The sequence below is a fragment of the Ursus arctos genome, chromosome X (assembly GCF_023065955.2).
Source record: "Ursus arctos isolate Adak ecotype North America chromosome X, UrsArc2.0, whole genome shotgun sequence".
Classification (NCBI taxonomy): Eukaryota; Metazoa; Chordata; class Mammalia; order Carnivora; family Ursidae; genus Ursus; species Ursus arctos.
The window spans coordinates 49553417-49574202 of NC_079873.1; the positions used below are offsets into that span (position 1 = coordinate 49553417).

General features: G+C 38.2%; 1 non-coding gene across 1 annotated transcript; it reads left to right on the plus strand.

Moving 5' to 3' along the window:
• The first annotated feature begins 10921 nt into the window (after positions 1-10921).
• Positions 10922-10995, plus strand: TRNAI-GAU (transfer RNA isoleucine (anticodon GAU)). Its single transcript has one exon. It is a non-coding gene; the product is annotated as a tRNA-Ile (tRNA).
• Positions 10996-20786: the final 9791 nt, after the last annotated feature.

Below are 20786 nucleotides of genomic sequence, written 5' to 3' on the forward strand. Positions count from 1 at the left end.
GATACAAGTATTAGATCTTCTGTTATTGTCCTACAGATCCCCCAGAGACTGTTTTATTTTCATCAGTTTTCTCTCAGATTAACTTCTACTATTCTTTCTTTATTCTTTATGATCAGTTAGCCAACATCATTAGTTTTTGATGTAGCTTCTATTTTTCTATCTCAAGTTAACTGATTCTTTCCTCTCCTTTCATTTATGCTGTTAAGCTCATTCATTTGTTTTTAAGAATTTGTTATTGTATTTTTCAGTTGTGTGGTTTCCATTCGATTCTTCTTTATGTCTTCAATTTCCTTACTGAGACTTTTTCATTTGTAGTTATTGAATCATTTTAACGATAGCTGTTTAAAATTTTGTCACATTTCTAACATTACTGTTATCTTTGTGTTAGTATTGATTAATTGCTTTTTAAATTCACATTGATATTTTCCTTATTCTTGGTATAATGAAGTGAAACGTATATATTTTGGCAATGTTGTTATGAGACTTTGGAACTTATTTACATCTCTTTTAGCAAGCCTACTATGATACTGTTCTGGCATAAGAAATGTAAGTGCTTCCTTATTTCCTAAAGGTGGGAATAGAGGGATTTGAGGTTTGCACTTGGCTTCTATTAATATTCAAGTTGGGTTAGGCCCACACAGTACCGTTTGGTGAACTCCGGGATTCAAACACCCCACTAGTGCTATGCTTACAGCACTCTAGCTGGGGTGGGCAGAAGTATTTCATTACTTCTCCCCATGTGACATTCAATGATACCACAGGGTGTGCCCTCATTAATGCTGGGTGGTAATGATAGTCCAGACTCTCCACTAGGCCTCCTCTGATACCATCCAATAGGGAAAGGAGAGGTATCTTCTGAGGGTAGGTAGAAGTCCAGGCTCCATATATGGTCTCTTCCAACACTGCCAGGGCAGGAAGGATGAGGATAAAAATCCAAGCTCCTCACTTAGTCTCCTTTGATACCATCCTGGGTGGAGGACATAGGGGTGTTTCAGTGCTTTCTTATACTTTGGTGTGAGAAGAAATCTTGGCTCCTTATTTGGCCTTTGATGATTAGGTGGGACACAGTTTCTTTCTGTAGGGTCTGACTGGAGGATAGCAGTTATTGTCCACAAGTGTTTTTGTTTTGCTAAGCTGTCTCTTTCCTTGTCCTTTGGATAGAAAGAGTAGGCTTTTCTTAAAGCTTTATTTTTCTGTGTCTTTGAAGGTTCTGGGTATAAGCTTCTGCAGCTCAAGGTCTGGGATATATGAAGCACAAAGAAAGCCCATGGAACTCACCATCATGTTGTTCCTTCGGTCCTATAGATTCTAGTCAGCCTGCCTTCTTCTTTCCACCATTAATAACTGTTTAATGTTTGTTTTATAATGTCTATGTATTTTAGTTTTACTTAGTGGGAAAGAATATGTCTACTAAATTTTCCCTTTGATGTTGTTTTTACTTCTTAAAGAAATACAGGAAAATTCTTGGCAATAAAATCATCAAGAAGTACTTGTAAATGAGCATCACTTCACTGGGAAATTCTCATTTGGAATATACAAAGCTACAAATAATAACAAAGAATAATGGTGGCAAGAACAACAAAAATACCTATGATTGGTGTTGTCATTGGAAATGGTGGATTATAGAATCTCGAAAAGTGTTTCAGTTGTTTTTTTCCTAAGGTTATGATAGTCACCATACAGTAAGTAAATCATTAGTTTTTGATGTAGTGTTCCATGATTCATTGTTTGTATATAACACCCAGTGCTCCATGTAATACATGCCCTCCTTAATACCCATCACCAGGCGAGCCCATCACCCCACATCCTCCACTCTAACACCCTCAGTTTGTTTCCTGGAGTCCATAGTCTCTCATGGTAGTTCTCCTCCTCTCTTTCCCCCTTTCATTTTTCCCTTCCTATTCCTAATGTCCTCCCTACTATTCATTATGTTCCACAAATAAGAGAAGCCATATGATAATTGTCTTTCTCTTCTTGACTTATTTCACTTAGCATAATCACCTCCAGTTTCATCCATGTCGATAAAAGTATTGGGTAACCATTCCTTCTGATGGCTGAGTATATATGGACCACATCCTCTTTATTCATTCGTCTATTGAAGGGCATCTCAGCTCCTTCCACAGTTTGGCTCTTGTGGACACTGCTGCAATGAACATCGGGGCACATATGGCCCTTCTTTTCATTACATCTGTATCGTTGGGGTAAATACCCAGTACTGCAATTGCTGAGTCATAGGGTACATCTATTTTTTAACTTTTTGAGGAACCTCCACACCGTTTTCCAGAGTGGCTGTACCAACTTGCATTCCCACCAACACTGTAAGAGGGTTCCCCTTTCTCCACATCTTCTCCAACATTTGTTGTTTCAGCCTTGGCAATTTTTGCAATTCTAACTGGTGTAAGGTGGTATCTCAACGTGGTTTTGATTTGAACTTCCCTGAAGGCTAATGATGTTGAACATTTTTTCAGGTGTCTGTTAGCCATTCATATGTCTTCATTGAAAAGCTATCTGTTCATATCTTCTGCCCATTTTTTGACATGATTATTTGTTTCTTGGGTGTTGAGTTTGAGAAGTTCTTTATAGATCTTGGATACCAGCCCTTTATCTGTAGTGTCATTTGCAAATATCTTCTCCCATTCTGTGGGTTACCTCTTTGTTTTGTTGAGTATTTCTTTTGATGTGCAGAAGCTTTTAATCTTGATGAAGCCCTAAAAGTTTATTTTTCCTTTTGTTCACCTTGCCTTTGGAGACACGTCATGAAAGAGGTTGCTGTGGCCAATGTCAAAGAGGTTATTGCCTATGTTCTCCTCTATAATTTGATAGATTCGTGTCCCACACCTAGGTCTTTAATCCATATACAGTTGATCTTTGCATACGGTGTGAGAGAATGGTCGAGTTTTATTCTTCTGTATATAGCTGTCCAATTTTCCCAGCACCATTTATTGAAGGGACTGTCTGTTATCCATTGGATATTTAATCCTACTATGTTGAGGATTTGTTGACCATAGAGTTGAGGGTCCATTTCTGGAGCCTGTATTCTGTTCCATTGATCTATGTGTCTGTTTTTATGCCAGTACCATGCTGTCTTGGTGATCACACCTTTGTAGTATAGCTTGAAATCAGGCAACGTGATGCCCGCAGCTTTGGTTTTCTTTTTCAACATTTTCTTCATGATTCAGGGTCTTTTCTGGTTCCACACAAATTTTAGGATTTTTTGTTCCAGCTCTTTGAAAAATGCCATTGGTATTTTGATCAGGATGGCATTGAAAGTATGGGTTGCTCTGGGCAGCACAGAAATTTTAACAACGTTTATCCTTCTAATCCATGAGTATGGAATATTTCTCCATCTTTTTGTGTGTTCTTCAATGTCTTTCATCAGTATTCTGTACTTTCTAGAGTACAGATCCTTTACCTCTTTGGTTAGGTTTATTACAAGATATCGTATGGTTTTTGCTGCTATTGTAAATGGAATCGATTCCCTAATTTCTCTTTATACAGTTACATTGTTAATGTATAGAAATGCAACTGATTTCTGAATATTGACTTTGTATGTGCCAAATTATGAATTTTTGTATGAGCTCTAGTAATTTGGAGGTGGAGTGTTTTGGGTTTTCCACATAAAGTATCATGTCATCTGTGAAGAGAGAGTATTTGACTTTTTTGCCAATTTGAAAGACTTTTCTTTTTGTTGTCTGATTGTTGACTAAGACTTCTAGTACTATGTTGAACAATAATGGCAAAAGTGGGTATTCTTCTCCTGTTCCTGATCTTAAGGAAAAGGCTCTCAGCTTTCCCCAATTGGGGATGACATTAACTCTGGGCTTTTCATAGGTGGCTTTTATGAAATTGAGGAATGTCCCCTCTATCCATACACTCTGAAGGGTTTTAATCAGGAAAGGATGTTGTATTTTGTCAAATGTTTTTTCTGCATCAATTGGGAGGACCATATGATTCTTGTCTCTTCTAATATTAATGTGTTCTATCACACTGACTGATTTGTGAATGTTGAACCACACTTGCATCCCAGGGATTAATCCCACCTGGTCATGATGGATAATCTTTTTAATGTACTGTTGGATCCTATCAGCTAGGATATTGTTAGGAATTTTGGCATCCATATTCATCAGGGATATTGTTCTGTAATTCTCCTTTTTGATGGGGTCCTTGCCTGGTTTTGGGATCAAGGTAATGCTGGCCTCATAGAATGAGTTTGGAAGTTTTTCTTCTGTTTCTATTCTTTTGAAACAGCTTCAGGAAAATAGGTATTATTTCTTCTTTGAATGTTTGGGAGAATTCCCCAGGGAATCCATCTGGCCCTGGACTTTTGCTTTTGGGGAGGTTTTGGATCACTGCTTCAATCTCGTTACTGGTTATTGGTCTATTCAGGTTTTCAATTTCTTCCTGTTTCAGTGTTGGTAGTTTATAGGTTTCCAGGAAGGCATCCATTTCTACCAAGTTGCTTAATTTATTGGCTATAGTTGTTGATAATTTCTAATAATTGTTTCTATTTCCTTGGTATTAGTTGTGATCTCTCCCCTTTCATTAATAATTTTATTAAATTGGGTCCTTTCTCTTCATGCCAACAGACCTCAAAAGAAAACTGGGGTAGCAATTCTCATATCAGACAAATTAGATTTTAAGCTAAAGACTGTAGTTAGAGATACAGAAGGACACTCTATCATTCTTAAAGGGTCTATCCAATGATCGGATCTAACAATTATAAATATTGATGCCCCCAACATTGGAGCAGCCAACTACATAAGCCAACTGTTAACCAAAGTAAAGAAACATATAGATAATAATACGTTAATAGCAGGGAACCTCAACACTCCACTATAAGCAATAGAAGGATCATCTAAGCAGAAAATCAGCAAACAAAAACAAAAACAAAAAACAAGGGCACCTGGGTGGCACAGTGGTTGAGCGTCTGGGCGTGATCCTGGCATTATGGGATCAAGCCCCACATCAGGCTCCTCTGCTATGAGCCTGCTTCTTCCTCTCTCACTCCCCCTGCTTGTGTTCCCTCTCTCGCTGGCTGTCTCTGTCTCTGTCAAATAAATAAATAAAATCTTTAAAAAACAAAAACAAAACAAAAAACCCCCAAAAACCCAAAAAACAGTACCTTTGAATGACACAAAACCAGATGGACCTCATAGATATATAAAGAACATTCCACCCTAAAACAACAGAATACTCATTCTTCTCAAGGACACATGGGACTTTCTCCAGAATAGACCACATACTGGGTCACAAATCAGGTCTCAACAGATACCAAAAGATTGGGATTATTCCCTGCATAGTCTAACACCACAATGTTGTGAAACTGTAAGTCAATCACAAGAAAAAATTTGGAAAAAAAACATTTGGAAGCTAAGGACCATCCTGCTTAAGAATGCTTGGGTCAAGCAGGAAATTAAAGAAGAATTTAAACAATTCATGGAAACCAATGAGAAAGAAAAACATCATTCCAGAACCTATCAGATACTTCAAAGGGTAAGTGGGACATACATACCATCCAAGCCTCACTCAAAAAAACAGAAAAATCTAAAATACAGACCCTATACTCAAACCTTAAACACCTGGAGATGGAACAACACAATAGGCCTAAGCCACACATGAGAAGAGAATTAATTAGGATTGTAGCAGAGATCAATTAATTAGAAACCAGAAATACAGTAGAGCAGATCAATGAAACTAGAAGCTTGTTCTTTGAAAGAATTAATAAGATCGCTAAACCACTGTCCAACATTATCCAAACCATTTCCTCACTAAAGCAATAATTAGGCAGGCAAAAAGTATGAAAATTAACATTTTTGAAACATCAGAATCTAATAAAAATTTATAAAAAAACAGTGAAATTCTTAATGAAAAGACAAGGCTGCTAAATATTGGTAAGAGAATATCACAACACTTTGGCTTACTTTCCTGATAGCCTTCAGTTCCTAGCTTAGCAGCATTTTGGGGAATGACGGATCATATTACCAATGTGGCTTTCTGGTGCCAGATGGGTAATACAGGCCTTGTTCTCACAATATGTAGTTGTATATTTTTATCTCCCTGGTAGTTTCCTGAAGGATGGGTTCAGGGGCTAGTTTTGTCCACCTGAGAATTTTCTCAGGGCTGGAGTGGCCTCCTGGACAATGTCAAAACAATTGAAAGGGAAATTTATTAGCCACAGCCACCTGGGGCAGGAGATATTAGTTGGAGAAAGCAGCAAACATCCTGAGAATACCAAGAAGGAAAAGACTTAGGAAGCTGGTACCTCAGAAAATATGGGCATGGAAAAGCTCCTGGATATATCAAGAATGCAGAAGACCAGATACATGCCCAGGATAGGACACATGCTCAGAAAAGACCTGTGAAGACAGAAGCCTTGATCTATGGCTAAATTTTAGGTTTTGCACAAGCAGGAAGTGGAGCTTAGGGGAGATAAATGGCATGGCTGAGCACTGAAGGTGTACACCAACACAGAGCCTATCTTCAAAGAAGGGAGACTATTTTTTGTCACTTAAAAAAATCTCTATCAAATCACTAGCTGACCACAGGCTAATGGAAAGAGAATTTAGTCTGCACACAGGATGAAAAATAGTCTTGAAAAAAATAATTTAGACAGGTCACTAATCAAACAACTACAACCCCAAACAAGTAGCAACATAACCCTTAAAATGGGGGGATGCTTATTTCCAGAATTATCACACTATAATATTCAAACTATCCAGTTCTCAACAACAACAGCAACAAAATTGTAAGGCATGGAAAGAAACAAGAAAGTTAAGGCCCACTCACGGGGAAAAAATAAAATTAATAGAAACTGTCCATGTAGAAGCCCAGACATTTGTTTTACTAAGCAAAGACATTAAATCAGTTGTCTTAAAATACTCAGAGAATTAAAGAAAATCAGTAGAATAAAATTTTACTAAATAACAATTATCAATAAATAGAAAGAAATTATAAATAGGAAGCAAATAGAAATTCTGGAGATGAAAAGTACAATAAATGAAATGAAAAATCCAGTAGAGGAATTCAATGGTAGACTTGAGCAGGAAGAAGAATGAATAAATTAATTTGAAAACAGGACCATTGATATCACCCAATCTAAGGAACTGAAAGAAAAAAAAAAAGATGAAGGCTAGAGAGGCAAGATGGTGGAAGAGTAGGGACTTTGTTTCATCTGGTCCCTTGAATTTATCTAGATAAATAAAAAAATAAATAAAAAACTATCAAATCATTCTGAGCACCTACGAATTCAATCTCAGATGTAAGAAAAGAATTGATGGAATTCTACAAATAGAAAAGTGACCACTTTATGCAAGGTAGGAGGTGCAGAGAAGGATTATAGCAAAGGTGGTACTAAGAGGGAGGTATATGGCAATACAAGCCTTTCTCAAAAAATTTAAAAAATCTCAAACATACAAGCTAACCCTACAGCTAAAGGAGCTGGCGAAAGAACAGAAAATAATGCCTAATCCAAAGAGGAGAAGAGAAATAATAATGATTAGAGCAGAAATCAATGAAATAGAGCCCAGAAGAACAGTAGAACAGATCAATGAAACTAGAAGCTCATTCTTTCAAAGAATTAATAAGATTGATAATCCCATAGCCAGACATATCAAAAAGAAAAGAGAAAGGACCCAAATTAATAAAATCATGAATGAAAAAGGAGAGATCATGACCAACAAAAAGGAAATAAAAACAATTTTAAGAACATATTAGGAGCAATTACATGCCAATAGATTAGGTAATCTTGAAGAAATGGATGCATTCCTGGAAATGTATAAACTACCAAAACTGAAACAGGAAGAATAAAAAATCTGAACAGACACATCATCAGCAAGGAAACAGAGCAGTAATCAAAAATCTCCCAACAAACAAGAGTCCAGGGCCAGATGGCTTCCCAGTGGAATTCTAACAAACATTTAAAGAAGAGCTAATACATATTCTTCTGAAGCTGTTTCAAAAAATAGAAGGGGAAGGAAAACTTAATGTTTCATGAGGCCAGCATTACCCCATCAAAAAGAATTAGAGACCAATATCTGTGATAAACATGGATACCAAAATACTCAACAAGATACTATCCAATAGGATCCAATAAGTATATTGAAAGGATTATTCAGCATGACCAAATGGGATTTATCCTTGGGGTGCTGGGGTGGTTCAACATTCGCAAATCAATCAACAAGATACATCACATTAATAAGAGAAAGGACAAGAAACGTAGGATCTTCTCAATTGATACCAAAAAAGTATTTGACAAAATACAGCATCCTTTCTTGATTAACACTCTCCAAGTGGAGGGATAGAGGAACACACCTCAATATCATAAAAGTCATCTATGAAAAGAGCACAGTGAATATCATTCTCTCTCTCTTTTTTTAAAGATTTTATTTATTTATTTGACAGAGAGAGACAGTGAGAGAGGGAACACAAGCAGGGGGAGTGGGAGAGGAAGAAGCAGGCTCCTAGTGGAGAAGCCTGATGTGGGGCTCGATCCCAGAATGCCGGGATCACGCCCTGAGCCGAAGGCAGATGCTTAACGACTGAGCCACCTAGGCACCCCTGAAAATCATTCTCAATGGGGAAAAACTGAGTTTTCCCCTAAGGTCAGGAACAAGACAGAGATGCCCAAACTCACAACTGCTGTTCGACATAGTTGAACATCAGTCCACTGACTGATGAATGGATAAAGAAGAAGTGTTATACATACACAATGGAATATTACTCAGCCATGAAAATGAATGAAATCTTGCTATTCACGTTGACATGGATGGAGCTAGAGTGTATTGTGCTGAATGAAATAAGTCAGTCAGAGAAAGACAAATACCATATGATTTCACTCATATGTGGAATTTAAGAAAGAAACCAGATGAACATATGGGGGGGGAAGAGAGAAGGAAAGAAACCATAGAAGACTCTTAAAGATAGAGAACAAACTGAGAGGTAAAGGAGGGATGTGGGTGGGGGATGGGGTAGATTGGTGATGGGCATTAGGAGGGCACTTGATATGATGAGCACTGGCTGTTGTATGTAAGTGATGAATTATTTCCTGAAACCAACATTGCACTATATGTTAATTAACTAGAATTTAAATAAAAATTTGAAAAAATAAGTAAAATCAAATCTATCAATAGACTTCAGCCAAGGGACTCACAAAATAAAAGGATGTGAAGTATGACATCATATACACAAGACATGTGGGGGAGTAAAAAATTATTGCTTTTGGAACGAATTAAAATTTAAGTGACCATCAACGTAATACAGACTATTATATGCATGACATGCTAGATATGAACTGAATGGGGACCACAAATCAAAAGCCTGCAAGAGATCCACAAAAAAATAACAAAAAAGAAATCCAAGCACATGAATAAAGAAAAGTCATCAAACCACAAAGGAAGAGAACAAGATAATAAAGGAACAGAGAAAAAACTACAAAACAACCATAAAACAAGTAAAAAACTGTCAATACCTACGTACCTACCAATTATTACTTTGAATGTAAACATAAAAAATCCTCCAATCAAAAGACCTAAGGTAACTGAACAGATCAAAAAGCAAGACCCATCTATATGCTGCCTACAAGAGACTCAATTCAGACCTAAAGACATATGCATATTGAAAGTGAATGGGTGGAAAAATATTTACCATGCAAATGGAAGTGAAAATAAATCTGCAGTAGTAATAGTTGTATCAGACAAAATAAACTTTAAAATAAAGATTGTAATAAGAGACAAAGAAGGACACTACATAATGATAAAGGGAACAATTCAACAAGATGGTACAATAACAATGCAAAAATATTTATGCACCCAACATGCAACCACCAAAATACAAAAAGCAACTATTAACACACATAAAGGAAGAAACTGACAGTAATACAGTAATAGTAGGGTACTTTAACACTACATAGATCATCCACACAGAAAGTCAAAAGTAAACAGTGGCTTCGAATGGCATGCTGAACCAGATGGAACCAACAGATATATTCAGAACATTCCATCCAGAACAGCAGGCGACACATTCTTTTTATTTAAATTTTTTATTTAAATTCCAATTAGTTAACATACAGTGTCATATTAGCTTCAGGTGTACAATTTAATAATTCAACACTTCCATACAGCACCCAGTGCTCATCACACATTCTTAATTCCCATTATCTATTAACCCATCCCCCCACCCACCTCCCCTCTGATAACCATCAGTTTGTTCTCTATAGTTATGAGTCTCCTTCTTGGTTTGCATTCTCTCTCCATTCTCTCTTTTTTTTCCTCTATGCTCATTTGCTTTGGAATAAATATTGTTTTCAAATGTATGTGGAATCTTGTTCAGAACAGACCACATGTCAACCAAAAAAGAAGTCTCAGTAGTTATTTATTTTTTTCTTCAGATGTTGGAGAGGATGAAGAAAAAGAGGAACCCTCTTCCACTGTTGGTGGGAATGCAAACTGGTGTAGCCACTCTGGAAAACAGCATGGAGGTTCCTCAGAAAGTTAAAAATAGAGCTACCCTACAACCTAGCAATTGCACTACTAGGTATATATCCAAAGGATTAAAATACAGTGATTTGAAGGGGTACTTGCACCACAATGTTCATAGCAGCAATGTCCACAGTAGCCAAACTCTAGAAAGAGCTCAGAAGTCCATCAACAGATGAATGGATAAAGAAGATATATATATATATATATATATATATATATATATATATATATATATATATATATATATAACTCAACCGTCAGGAAGAATGAAATTTTACCATTTGCAACAACATGGGTGGAACTAGAGGGTATTATGCTAAGCAAAGTAAGTCAATCAGAGAGAGACAATTATTATATAATTTCACTTATTTGTGGAATTTAAGAAACCAAACAGATGAACATGGGGAAGGGAAGGAAAAAATAAGATAAAAAGAGAGGCTGAGGGTGGCTGGTTAGCTCAGTTGGTTAGAGCGTGGTGCTGATAATGCCAAGGTCGCGGGTTCTATTCCCATATGGGCCACTGACATATCCGTTGCAGAGGAGTTAAGATGGCGGAGGACTAGGGAACCCTTTTTTCAGCCGGTCCCTTGAGTCAAGTTGGATAGGTACCAGACCAGACTGAAAATCCACGGAATCAGCGTGAGACGCAGGAAGATCCATCTGGATCTCTACAAATGAAAATCTGCAGTGCTAAGCATTGAGGTATGAAGCAGGGAGCCATGAAACTGCGCACAGATATCAGAAGATAAACAGAAGGGGGAGGGAGCTGCCACATTCAGGCGCCAGGAAGCAGTAGCCAATTGCACGGGGGAGCGGGCAGACTTGCGGACCGGCACCTGTGAGAGAGCAGACTGAGACCATGAACCAGGAACGCATGCCTACAGACTGAAATGGAGCTCCGGTGTTCTCACTGGAACCAGACTGAGACCGGGAACTCCAGGAGCGCGCAGGGGTGGCTGGCGGCTGGTGGTGATAGAAACACAAAGGACAGAGACGCGCCGGCCCTGGAAGTGAGGGCTGGGACACCAGGTGTGGGATGCACATCCTGGGATGCTGCAGGGTTGAGGAGCACCAACAGAAACAGAGTTAAAGTGGCCAGAACATTAGTGGAGAACGGTCTGCAATCACTCTGTTCTGAGACAGAGGCTGAGATTCGGCCACTGTTGCTCTGACACTCAGAAGAGGCACAGCAAACCGCCAGGGAAAGCCGCTAGAGAACAAAAGCCTGGAAATACCTGCTCACAGTGTGCCCATCCCCATCCCCCCTCGCAGGGGACACAGAAACTCTACCCAAACAGGGTTGCCTGAGTATCGGCGTGGCAGGATCCTCCCTCAGAAGGCAGGTTGAAAAATCAAGAAGCCCACATCCCTAAGATTCCTATAAAACAAGGGTGCACAGTCTGGGTCCCGGTCAATAATTTGGGCTCTGGACAACCCCACAAGCTATCTTCATCAGAATGACAAGAAGGAGAAATCCCCCCCCCCCCAGCAAATAAAAGACAATGAGTCTGTGGCCTCTGCCACAGAACTGATGGATATGGATGTAACCAAAGTATCAGAAATGGAATTCAGAGTAACAATGGTCAAGATGATGTGTAGACTTGAAAAAAGTATTAACAGAAATGTTAATGAGAATATAGAATCTCTAAGGGCAGAAATGAGAGCGAATTTGGCAGAAATTAAAAATTCTATGAGCCAAATGCAGTCAGAACTAGAGGTTCTGATGGCCAGGGTGAATGAGGCAGAAGAAAGTATCAGTGAATTGGAGGATGGGCTAGTAGAAGAAAAAGCTAAAATAGAATTTGGACTCAAAAAAATCTACACTCAGGAATGTAGGTTATGAGAGATTACTGACTCAGTGAAATGTTCCAATGTCAGAATCATTGGCATCCCCGAGGGGGTGGAGAAAAACAGAGGTCTAGAAGAGATACTTGAACAAATTGTAGCTGAAAACTTCCCTACTCTAGCAAGGGAAACAAACATTCATGTCCAAGAGGCAGAGAGGACCCCTCCCAAGCTCAACCATGACAAACTTATGCCACGTCACATCATAGTACAATTCGCAAATATTAGATCCAAGGATACAGTATTGAAAGTGGCCAGGGCAAAGAAATTTCTCACGTACAAAGGCAAAGGCATCAGAATTACATCAGACCTGTCTACACAGACCTGGAATGAGAGAAATGGTGGGGGGGCATTTTTAAAGCTCTTTCAGAGAAAAACATGCACCCAAGGATCCTTTATCTAGCAAGGCTGTCATTCAGAATTGGTGGCGAAATAAAGACCTTCCAGAATCTCCAGTCATTGACCAATTTCATAACCACGAAACCAGCCCTACAGGAGATATTAAGGGGGGTTTTATAAAAGTAAAAAGACCCCAAGAGTGATACAGAACAGAAAGTCACAATCTATAGAAACAATAACTTTACTAGCAACATGGCATCATTAAAATCATATCTGTCAATAATCAGTCTCAGTGTAAATGGCCTAAATGCTCCCATCAAGCCAGAGGTTTGCAGATTGGATAAAAAGACATGACCCATCCATTTGCTGTCTACAAGAGACACATTTTGAACCTAAAGATACATTCAGACTGAAAGTAAAGGGATGGAATACCATCTTTCACGCCAATAGACATCAAAAGAAAGCTGGGGTAGCAATTCTCTTATCAGACAGATTGGATTTTAAACTAAAGACTATAGTTAGAGACACATAAGGGCACTATATTATTCTTAAAGGATGTATCCAACAAGTGGATATGACAGTTATAAATATATGTGCCCCCATATATATGGATACACAGCAGCAAGATACACAAGCCAACTCTTAACCGCAATAAAGAGATATATAGATAAAAATAAACTAATAGTAGGAGACCTCAACACTCCACTATCAGCAATAGACAGATCACCTAAGCAAGAAATTAGCAAAGAAAGAAGAGCTTTGAATGCCATACTCGATGACTTGGACCTCATAGATATATATAGAACACTACACCCCAGAACCAAAGAATACTCATTCTATTCTAATGCCCATGGAACATTCTCAGGAATACACCATGAACTGGGTCACAAAACAGGTCTCAACTGATACCAAAAGACTGAAATTATTCCCTGCATATTCTCAGACCACATGCTCTGAAATTGGAAGTCAACCACAAGGAAAAATTTGGAAGAAACTCAAACACTTGGAGACTAGGAACCATCCTGCTCAGGAATGACTCGATAAACCAGGAAATCAAAAATCCATTTAAACAATTTATGGAGACCAATGAGAATGAAAATACAACAGTCCAAACCCTAAGGTATACTGCAAAGGCAGTCCTAAGGGGGAAATACATAGCCATCCAAGCCTCACTCAAAAGAATAGAAAAATCTAAAATGCAGTTTTTATATTCTCACCTCAAGAAGCTGGAACAGCAACAGAGGGGCAGGCCTAATCCACGCACGAGGAAGCAGTTGACCAAAATTAGAGCTGAAATCAATCAAGCAGAAACCAGAAGTACAGTAGAGCAGATCAACAGGACTAGAAGCTGCTTCTTTGAGAGAATCAATAAAATTGAGAGACCACTGGCCACACTTATCCAAAAGAAAAGAAGAAGGACCCAGATTATTAAAATTATGAATGAAAAAGGAGAGGTCACAACGAACACCATTGAAATTGGAAGGATTATTAGAAATTTTTATCAACAGCTATATGCCAATAAACTACGCAATCTGGAAGAGATGGAATCCTTCCTGGAAACCTATAAACTACAAAGATCGAAACCGGAAGAAATTGATTTCTTAAACAGGCCAATTAATTATGAAGAAATTGAGTCAGTGATAAACAACCTTCCAAATAACAAAACTCCAGGCCCGGACGGTTTTCCTGGGGAATTCTACCAAACATTCAAAGAAGAAATAATATCTATTCACCTAAAGCTATTCCAAAAAATAGAAACAGAAGGAAAGCTACCAAACTCATTTTATGAGGCCAATATTACCTTGATCCCCAAACCAGGCAAAGACCACCTCAAAAAGGAGAATTACAGACCGATTTCCCTAATGAATATGGACGCCAAAATCCTCAACAAGATACTTGCTAATAGAATCCAAAAGTACATTAAAAAGATTATCAATCACGATCAAGTGGGATTCATACCTGGGATGCAAGCGTGGTTCAATATTCGCAAATCAATCAGCGTGATACATCATATCAACAAGAAAAGACTCAAGAACCATATGATCCTCTCAATCGATGCTGAAAAAGCATTTGACAAAATACAGCATCCTTTCCTGATTAAAACTCTTCAGAGTGTAGGAATAGAGGGTACATTTCTCAATCTCAAAAGCCATCTATGAAAAGCCTACTGCAAATATTATTCTCAATGGGGAAACCTGGAAGCCTTTCCCTTAAAATCAGGAACTCGACAAGTATGCCCACTTTCTCCACTATTTTTCAACATAGTACTAGAAGTCCTTGCAACAGCAATCAGACGACAAAAAGGGATCAAAGGTATTCAAATCGGCAAAGAAGAAGTCAAAATGTCAAAGACAGCATGGTACTGGCACAAAAACAGACACATAGACCAATGGAACAGAATAGAGAGCCCAGAAATGGACCCTCGGCTCTTTGGGCAACTAATATTTGATATAGCAGGAAAAAACATCCGGTGGGAAAAAAGACAGTCTCTTCAATAAATGGTGCTGGGAAAATTAGATAGTTACATGCAAAAGAATGAAACTTGACCACTATCTCACACCATACACAAAAATAAACTCCAAATGGATGAAAGACCTCGATGTGAGACAGGAATCCATCAAAATTCTAGAGGAGAACATAGGCAGCAACCTCTACGACATCGGCCAAAGCAACCTTTTTCATGACACATCCCCAAAGGCAAGAGAAACAAAAGATAAAATGAATTTATGGGACTTCATCAAGATTAAAAGTTTCTGCACAGCCAAGGAAACAGTCAGAAAAACTAAGAGGCAGCCCACGGAATGGGAGAATATATTTGCAAATGACACTACAGATAAAAGACTGTATTTTAAAAAAATACATGGAGACAAATGAAAATTCAATGATCTAAAATGTTTGGCATGAAATAAAAGCTGTTTTAAGAGGGAAGATCATACCTATGCAGCCTATCTCAAGAAGCAAGAAAAACTTCAATTAAAAAAATACCCTTATATCTAAAGGAATTACAAAAAGAAAAAAAATCAAATCCATTAGAATAAAGAAAGTAATAAAGATTATAGCTGAAATAAAAGAAATAGAGACTTAAAAAATAAATGAACAGATCAATGAAACCAGGAGCTGGTTCTTTGAAGATATTAACAAAATGGATAAACCTTTAGCCAGACTCATCACAAAAAAGAGGAGACTCAAACAAATAAAATTAGAAATGAGAGAGAAGAAATAATAACCAACACCACAGAAATAGAAAGGATTATAAGAGAATATTATGGAAAATTATGTGCCAGCACATTGGACTAGCTAGAAGAAATAGATGAAATCCTAGAAACATATAACCATACAAAACTGATTCAGGAATACCAAATTTGAACAGACCAAAGACTAGCAATGAAACTGAATCAGAAATTAAAAAAAACAACAACAACAAACAAAGGTCCAGGACCAGATGGCTTCATAGGTGAAATCTATCTATAATTGCAAGAAGAGATAATACCTATTCTTCTCAAACTATTTCAAAAATAGAGGAGAAAGGAAACCTTACAAACTCATTCTATAAGGTCACATTGCAATGATACTAAAACCAGATAAAGACAATACCAAAAAAAACCTATACACCAGTATCTATATCTATAATATGATACAGTGATACACTAAAAAAAAAATCATCCACCATAATCAAGTAGGATTGATTACAGGAATGAAAGTGTATTCAATATTCTCAAATAAAGCAATGTGAGCCATCACCTTAAAAACAAAACAGATTAAAACCATAAAATCATCTCAATAGCTTCAGAAAAAGCATTTGACAAAGTACAACATTCCTTCAAGATAAAAACTCTACAAAGTATATCTAGAGGGAACATAATAAAACTTAAAAAATAGAGCAATTCAGTAATGTGGGGGGATACAAAATCAATGCTCAGAAATCAGTTGCTTTTCTATACACGAATAATGAAACTGAAGAAAGAGAAATTAGGGAATCAATCCCATTTACAATAGCACCAAAAACCATTCGTTACCTTGGAATTAACTTAACTGGAGACGGAAAGGATCTATATTCTAGAAACTATAAATCACTCTTGAGAGACATTGAAGAAGACACAAAAAGATGGAAAAATATTCCATGCTCATGGATCAGAAGAATTAACATAGTTAAAATGGCCATGCTACCCAGAGCAATCGACACTTTCAATGCTATCCTGATCAAAATATCAATGACATTTTTCAAAAAACTGGAAAAAATAGTCCTCAAATTTGTATGGAACCAGAAAAGGCTCTGAATCGCCAAGAAACTGTTGAAAAGGAGAAACAAAGCTGGGGACATCACAATGCCGGATTTCGAGCTGTACTACAAAGCTGTGATCACAAAGACAGCATGGTACTGGCACAAAAAGAGACACATAGACCAACTGAACAGAATAGAGAACCCAGAAATGGACCCCTGGCTCTTTGGGCAACTAATCTTTGATAAAGCAGGAAAAAACACCCGGTGGAAAAAAGACAGTCTCTTCAATAAATGGTGCTGGGAAAATTGGACAGCTACACGCAAAAGAATGAAACTTGACCACTCTATCACACCATACACAAAGATAAACTCCAAATGGATGAGAGACCTCGATGTGAGACAGGAATCCATCAAAATCCTAGAGGAGAACAAAGGCAGCAACCTCTATGACATCGGCCAAAGCAACCTTTTTCATGACACATCTCCAAAGGCAAGAGAAACAAAAGGTAAAATAAATTTGTGGGACTACATCAAGATAAAAATGTTCTGCACAGCCAAGGAAACAGTAAAAAAAACTAAGAGGCAGCTCAAGGAATGGGGGAATATATTTGCAAATGATACTAAAGATAAAACACTGGTATCCAAGATGTACAAAGAACTTCTCAAACTCAATACACAAGAAACAAATAAACAAATAAAAAAATGGGCAGAAGATATGAACAGACACTTTTCCAATGAAGACATACAAATGACTAACAGACACATGAAAAAATGTTCAAAATCATTAGCCATCAGGGAAATTCAAATCAAAACCACACTAAGATACCACCTTACGCTAGTTAGAATGGCAAAAATGACAAGGCAAGAAACAATTGTTGGAGAGGATGTGGAGAAAGGGGAAGCCTCCTCCATTGTTGGTGGGATTGCAAGTTGGTACAGCCACTCTGGAAAACAGTGTGGAGGTCCCTTAAAAAGTTAAAAATTGAGCTACCCTATGACCCAGCCATTGCACTACTGGGTATTTACCCCAAAGATACAGACATAGTGAGAAAAGGGCCATATGCACCCCAATGTTCATAGCAGCATTGTCCACAATAGCTAAATCTTGGAAGGAGCCGAGATGCCCTTCAACAGATGACTGGATTAAGAAGTTGTGGTCCATATATACAATGGAATATTACTCAGTTATCGGAAAGAACGAGTTCTCAACATTTGCTGCAACATGGAAGGCACTGAAGGAAATATTGCTAAGTGAAATAAGTCAAGCAGAGAAAGACAATTATCATATGATTTCTCTTATCTATGGAACATAAGAACTAGGAAGATCATAGGGGAAGAAAGGGATAGAGGAAAGGGGAGTAATCAGAAGGGTGAATGAAGCATGAGAGACTATGGACTCTGAGAAACAAACTGAGGGCTTCAGAGGGGAGAGGGTGGGGGAATGGGATAGTCTGGTGATTGGTAGTAATGAGGACACGTTTTGTATGGTGCACTGGGTGTTATACGCACCTAATGAATCACCGGACTTTACATAAAAAACCAGGGATGTACTGTATGGTGACTAACATAATATAATAAAGAAAATTTAAAAAAAAAGTAGAAAGTTCAGTAGGAGAAGAAAAGGAAGAAGAAAGCGGGGGTAGCAGAAGGGGCAATGAACCATGGGAGACTATGCATTCTGGGAAATAAACTGAGGGCTTCAGAGGGGAGGGGAGTGGGAGAATGGGAAAGGCTGGTGATGGGTAGTAAGGAGGTCACATATCACAGGGTGCACTGGGTGTGATGTGCAAGTAATGAATCATGGAACTTTACATCAAAAACTAGGGATGTACTGAATGGTGACTGACATAATAAAAATTTTGCTAAACAAATTAAATAAAATAAAATACAGATGCAAAAAAATTCCAAATAATCTCCTCCAGTACCATCCATGTTGCAGCAAATGTTGTGTAATCGGTCTTTCTGATGGCTGAGTAATATTCCATTGTATATATGGACCACATCTTCTTAATCCAGTCATCTGTTGAAGGACATCTCAGCTCCTTCCACAATTTAGCTCCTGTGGAGAATGCTGCTATGAACATTGGGGTGCATATGGCCCTTCGCTTCACTACGTCTGTATCTTTGTGGTACATACCCAGTAGTGCAATTGCTGGATCATAGGGTAGCTCAATTTTTAACTTTTTAAGGGACCTCCACGCTGTTTTCCAAAGTGGCTGTACCAACTTGCATTCCATCAACAGTGTAAGAGGGATCCCCTTTCTCCACATCCTCTCCAACATTTGTTGTTTTCTGCCTTGTCATTTTTTTGCCATTCTAACTGGTGCAAGGTGGTATCTCAGTGTGGTTTTGATTTGAATTTCCCTGATGGCTAAATGATTTCACTCATTTATGCAACATAAGAAACAGGAAGATCAGTAGGAGAAGGAAGGGAAGAATGAATGTGGGGTAACCATGAGAGACTGTGGACACTGGGAAGCAAACTGAGGGCTTCAGAGGGGAGGAAGGTGGGGGATTGGTATAGGCCGGTGATGGGTTTTAGTAGGGCACATATTGCATGGTGCACTGGGTGTTATACACAAATAATGAATCATGGAACATTGCATCAAAAACTGGTGATGTACTGTATGGTGACTAATATAACAAAATAAAAATGATTAAAAAAAAAGTTAAAAATTGACCTACCTTATGTCCCAGCCATTGCACTACTCAGTATTTACCCCAAAGATACAGATGTAGTGAAGAGAAGGGCCATATGCACCCCAATGTTCATAGCAGCATTGTCCATAATAGCGAAATTGTGGAAGGAGCCGAGATGCCCTTCAACAGATGACTGGATTAAGAAGTTGTGGTCCATATATACAATGGAATATTACTCAGTTTTCAAAAAGAACGATTTCTCAACATTTGCTGCAACATGGACGGCACTGGAGGAGATAATGCTAAGTGAAATAAGTCAAGCAGAGAAAGACAATTGTCCTACGGTTCTCTCATCTATGGAACATAAGAACTAGGAAGATCGGTAAGAGAAGAAAGGGATAAAGAAAGGGGGGTAATCAGAGCGGGAGTGAAGTATGAGAGACTATGGACTCTGCGAAATAAACTGAGGGCTTCGGAGGGGAGGGGGATTGGGCAATGGGATAGGCTGTTGATGGGCAGTAAGGAGGGCACGTATTGCATGGTGCACTGGGTGTTATACGCAACTAATGAATCATCGAACTTTACATCAAAAACCAGGGATGTACTGTATGGTGACTAACATAATATAATAAAAAATATTAAAAATAAAAAATTTAAAAAATAATAAAATTTTAAAACGAGCTACCCTGTGATCCAGCCATTGCAATCCTGGGTATTTACCCCAAAGATACAGACGTAGTGCAGAGAAGGGCCATATGCACCCCAATGTTCATAGCAGCATTGTCCACAATAGCTAAATCATGGAAGGAACCGAGATGCCCTGCAACAGATGAGTGGATTAAGAGGATGTTGTCCATATATACAGTGGAATATTACTCAGCTATCAAAAAGAACTATTTCTCAACATTTGCTGCCACATGGACGGCACTGGAGGAGATAATGCTAAGTGAAATAAGTCAAGCAGAGAAAGACAATTGTCATATGGTTTCTCTCATCTATGGAACATAAGAACTAGGAAGATCGGTAGAAGAAAGGGGTAAATAAAGGGGGGGTAATCAGAAGGGGGAATGAAGCATGAGAGACTATGGACTCTGAAAAGCAAACTGAGGGCTTCAGAAGGTGGGGGGGGAATGGGATAGGCTGGTGATGGGTAGTAAGGAGGGTATATATTGCATGGTACACTGGGTGTTATATGCAACTAATGAATCATCGAACTTTACATCAAAAACCTGGGATGTACTGTATGGTGAATAACATAATATAAT